Here is a 5,926-nt window from a genome sequence, read left to right on the forward strand (position 1 = left end):
TCTAGTCCTAGAAGTTTCACATCACCATGTTCATCTAGCCATAGCATCATGTGTGCATGATTAGATCCTCGATTTTGTAACTCATATCTTATGATGTGATGGTTGACTCTACCTAGTAGTCCTTTATGACACAAAATATATCTTGCTAAGAATTGTTGCAGTCTAACATGGAAGAGCACTATGCATTTAACTGGACAATCTCTCCATGTGAAGTCTTTATTGAATTGTTTAGCAATGGTTTCTATTTGATCGATTTCACACCATCTCGTGGTTGATACCTCATCTGCAGTAAGTGTAAGGAATATATTGGGAAGGCCCCATGTGTCAACCATTGCCATTAGATCTTTCAGGTTTCTATGGTGCCATGAAGGAGATCCAGGAATAGAACTTGGTATCTGAAACTTAAGAATACATCTAATTATCTCTTGTTCAGAAATTCTTGGATCTTGTCGTCTTTGTTGGTCAATATATCTTTGTAATACTATAGTTTGAGTAGAGTTTGCTATTATAATAGATTGATGTATTTTATACATCAATAACAAGTATGGTTTGTAAAGAGTGAACATGGAGAACAATGTTGATATTCTCATTTTTAAATATACATTGAAGAACATCTTGCCATCATGAGCACCATATGTGAAAGGATAGAGGAATGGGAATAATGCATACTCTAGTGGTAATTCATCACATTGTGACAGACCTTCCATAGATGTTATGAGCTGACGCTCAATAATTCTTGTTGAATCACGAAGTACAATTGTGCCGACTTCATGTGATGTAATTTTTTTGAATTGATGAGTTGTAGGTAGCATGTTGATTTGTTCTAGTAATGACAAGTAGTTGTCCTCAGGTGCAATTTTCATAAGATCGAATGGTGAGTCAGTAGAGTGTCTTTCAAGAATATCAAAAATAACTTCTGAAGAAAGAACACTTACTCCTAGTTTTGGATGCAGTCGTTCATACATTGTCAAGTATTTTTTAAATATGGGGTTTGTTCTAGAGTTAAACACTAGAACGTGATTTGTTGTTGATAGTAAGTTTGTTGAGTTACTATAGAATCTTTGTTGGTGATTCCAACATATTAGCGGATTATCCAACATCGATCTCCTTCGTAGTATACCTGTTGCTAAAGATGTAATACCTTTAGAAACGTTTAGGGATATATCGATTATAGAAAGCATTTGCATTTGAAATATGTCCACACCTAATACATTCTGTAAATAGTCTGGATCATAGGGAATCAAGTACAACTTTCCGAATGGACTATCTATGCATGCTTCACAAGCCATTTTTGATCTATGTCCTAGGCCATTTTCTACATGCAAACTTATGAACGTATTGGATAAGTCATATGGTGTTATACTTGATTCTAGTAGTGATATTACCGATTTTAACTTTGTAAAAGAACTTGTGTTAAATTCTATTCTACCAGAATATACACAATATTGCATCTTTGAAATATATTGAGAAGTGATTTGGTTCCATTCTTTTAGAAATTTATCAATGAATAGCCATGAAGAGAAACTTGGCTGTAATCGTCTTTTCTTGTTTTCTATGCTAATGTAGGAAGCAAGTTCTCTCCTTTCAATAAGTAACCTTTTCATATTTGTAAAGTAAATTATATGTTGAAGTAGAAGCACCTACTTTATTTTCCCGTTGTGGATGAGAGTGTTCAAAAATGACTTGAAATTCACAAATTCAAATAATCTGCAAACAAAATATCAAGGTTGTTAAATTTATAATGTCTCTAGTTTATGTTGATACCAATTTGAATATAGCATATAGGAATTTGAATCTAGCATATAGCATTTCGAATATAAAACATAGTAAATAGCTCTTTCTTTTTGCACATAGGACTTTGTGTTTAGCACATAACTTTATGCATATATTTTGTAGCTATTTGAAAATGGGAATAGGAGTTTTCATTTATCACTTTTTATATATTTGGTGGCAATTTGAATTTGAGATATAGCACTCTGAATTTCGTACATAGCATTTTTAATTTAGAATTATCACTTAGCATTGATCAACTAGCATTTTTGCATTTAGCATATGGTACTTTGTATCCAACACATAAACAAATAAACTTAACCACACATTCGTGTGGGGGAGAGTCGGCACATTTCCTCTCCAAAAATTATAAGACCAAGGAACGTGCCCTTCCTTCGGTTCATATCATTTTGCATTTTGCACATAGTATTTTGCATATAGTATGTTGTAATTTGAGTTTGGGATATAGAACATATCACTTTTTATTTTGCACATGGTACTTTGTTTTTAGAACTATATGATTTTGTATTTTGTACATAGTATTTTGCATTTAGCACATAGCATTGAGCAACTAGCATTTTTGAATTTAGCACATAGCACTTTTTATTGAACACATAAATTAATAAACTTAACCACACATTTGTGTGGGGGGAGAGTCGGCACATTTCCTCTCCAAAAATTATAAGACCAAGGAACGTGCGCTTCCTTGGGTTCATATCATTTTGCATTTTGCACTTGGTATTTTGCATTTTGCACATGGTACTTTGCATTTAGGAATGTATGATTTTGTACTTTGCACATAGTATTTTGCATATAGCATGTAGCAATTTGAGCTTGGGATATAGAACTTTGCATTTAGTATATAGCAATTTTCATTTAGGTATTAGTGTTAAAATGGCTAACATGCCATATCAACATCTTGGGTGGTCGTTGTTCTAGGTATATGTGCATTGAGCTATATGGTGCGTTGACTTTGTATGGTTTCAAGCTTGTAGAATAGTAGCTAGGAATGAGGAGGAGATTTCCTACACCTAGGTTAGATGGGCACCATAAGAGTGGGCTTATTGGAAAGCATTGCTACTCTGACCAACATTTGGTGCTTGTTGAGCAATGCTAAGTATTGGTGTTGAAACTATAGGATGGTCATCATCAATGATGAAACCTCAACTAGGCCCCTTTTTGTCAAGATGCATAATTTGAAATTTAAGAGTATTTTTATATCCTTGAATATCCAAATTAACTTTATTAACATTTGTGTGTGAGACTGTTAGAGGAATGGTCCTAATCCAACTATGAGCCCCCATATGAGGTGGAGAATGGCTTCATTATCCTGGGTAGGTAGGCTTACCTAGAGTGGAGAGCAGGCTGCTGCATCCAGAATTGTACTGAGCACCAACACTGTGGAGTAGCATATCAAGACTGTGTGACAGCATGGTAATAGGCCATAAGAGCACTTTTAGGGCCTATTTATAGGCATGGCAGTAGGACAGTAGCAGGTACAAATTGGACGCGACAACCAGGTTGGTCTGAGTTCTTCTTCCTCTCTTTCCTGCTGTACTTCTCTAAGTGAGGTTTCAGCATGTGTGTGCACCTACTTTGTGTGAGAGATCAGTGAGAGTTTGAAAAACATTCTACTGCATAGGGTTACTGTTTAGTAGACCCTTTAACTCTAACATGGTATCAAAACCAAAGGAGGTACCCTCTTGATGTGCTTGAACAAACTGATTGAAGGCATCCCTCTAGCAAGGAGACTCCATTTCAGTGAGCTGTTGTAAATTTAGTTTTTTGTTTCATTGTTGCACTCAGTTTAGAGATTGTCAAGTCTTTCACAAGCGCGTGCAAATGGCTTCACACATTCCTATTCCCAAGTTTGGAGAAAGTGGGAAATTGGATGGGCGCAACTATCCCATCTGGAAGGTAAAGATATGTAGTCACTTGGTGATCTGGGAGATCACCAAAGGATGGAGGTGAAGCCCAAGGGCACAACGTATTTGACAACAAAAGTTGTAACACCAGCAGATCTAGTACCAGTGCAAGATTGGACACAAAGAGATGTGGGGGCACTCTCCATGATAATTGGCACCACTACAGACGTGGTCAAACCCCACATCTAGCTTGCAGATACGAGCAGCAGAGGCTTGGATGAAGGATCTTTAAGAGGCAAACAATACATCACACATCCTTTTCCTCGAGAATCAACTATTCACTATGAGGATGTAGGATGGGGATCAGACACATGACCAGTTGGCTGCAATTGGTCACAAGGTGGACACAAGCTAGTTGGCCATGCTATTACTCGGCTCTCTTCCCAAAGGCTTCAAGGGGTTTGTCACAATTGTGAAGCAGGGCAATGGACTAGTTTGATGACGTTTGAGGAGCTTCGTCCTTTACTACTCCAAGATGAAGCCCAAGAGAAGCTACCCAATGGAAATGGTGGTGACAAGGCCTTCCTTGCAAATGGAAAGGCAGCAGGGGTAAGCCTATCTAGGTATTGAGATACACATAGATATACCTATTGCACTTTGTACATATAGATAGGGGATAGCTTTGGGGATCATCCCACAGGTTTTGTTTTGAGATGAGGGGAGAGTTGCGGCCACATGGCATCACTGTTAGTTGAGGATAGTGGCATCAGTCCTGTCAAGATGCATAACTTGAAATTTAAGTGTATTTTTATATCCTTGAATATCCAAATTAACTTTATTAACATTTGTGTGTGAGACTGTTAGAGGAATGATCAATACTCCAACTGTGAGCCCCCATATAAGGTGGAGAATGGCTTCGTGATCTTGGGTAGGTACGCTTTCCTGGAGTGGAGAGCAGGTTGGAGATGCATTCAAAACTACACTGAGTAGCAACACTGTGGAGCAACATATCAGGACTGTGTGACAGCATGGTAATAGGCCATAAGAGCACTTCCAGGTCCTATTTATAGGTCTAGTAGTAGGATAGCAATAGGCACAGATTGGACGCGGCAACCAGGTTGGTCTGAGTTCTTCTTCTCTCAGTTTAGAGATTGTCAAGTCTTTCACGGGCGCATGCAAATGGCTTCACACATTCCTATTCCCAAGTTTGGAGAAAGTGGGAAATTGGATGGGTGCAACTATCCCATCTGGAAGGTAAATATATGTAGTCGCTTGGTGATCTGGGAGATCACCGAAGGATCGAGGTGAAGCCCAAGGGCACGACGTATTTGACAACAAGAGTTGTAACACCAACAGATCTAGTACCAGTGCGAGATTGGACACAAAGAGATGTGGGGGCACTCTCCATGATAATTGGCACTACTACAAACATGGTTAAACCCCACATCTAGCTTGCAGATACGGGTGGCAGAGGCCTAGATGAAGGATCTTTAAGAGGCAAACAATACATCACACATCCTTTTCCTCGAGAATCAACTATTCACTATGAGGATGTAGGATTGGGATCAGACACATGACCAGCTGGCTGCAATTGGTCACAAGGTGGACACAAGCTAGTTGGCCATGCTAGTACTCAGCTCTCTTCCCAAAGGCTTCAAGGGGTTTGTCACAATTGTGAAGTAGGGCAATGGACTAGTTTGATGACGTTTGAGGAGCTTCATCCTTTACTACTCCAAGATGAAGCCCAAGAGAAGCTACCCAATGGAAATGGTGGTGACAAGGCCTTCCTTGCAAATGGAAAGGCAGCAGGGGTAAGCCTATCTAGGTATTGAGATACACATAGATATACCTATTGCACTTTGTACATATAGCTAGGGGATAGCTTTGGAGATCATCCCACAGGTTTTGTTTTGAGATGGGGGGAGGAGTTGAGGCCACATGGCATCACTGTTATTTGAGGATAGTGAGCATGTGCTATTGAGATGCCTCTGTCTAGAGGACGTGAGCCGATTAATTGACTATTAGAAGCTAGTTGTATTTCTCTCTTTATGTCAGAGGACACAAGGCACATGCTTACACTTCTTTGTAGGACTGTGAGTAGCAGCCATCGTAGGGCCTGAAATCTTGAGCTTGCCCTCTAGAGTGGTTAGACTTGCATGAGGAAGGGTTCAAGACCAGTAAGTACATGCCTGATTCATGGCACCATCCTTGAAGCATCACAATGTTAGCCCACCTCATGATGACCTTGAGTCTAGACCTTGAGTCCATCCTACACTTTGGAATAAGGATAG

This window comes from Dipteris shenzhenensis, chromosome 32 (genome assembly GCF_047967505.1).
Source record: "Dipteris shenzhenensis isolate YYH24624 ecotype China chromosome 32, Dip_SZ_1.0, whole genome shotgun sequence".
Lineage (NCBI taxonomy): Eukaryota > Viridiplantae > Streptophyta > Polypodiopsida > Gleicheniales > Dipteridaceae > Dipteris > Dipteris shenzhenensis.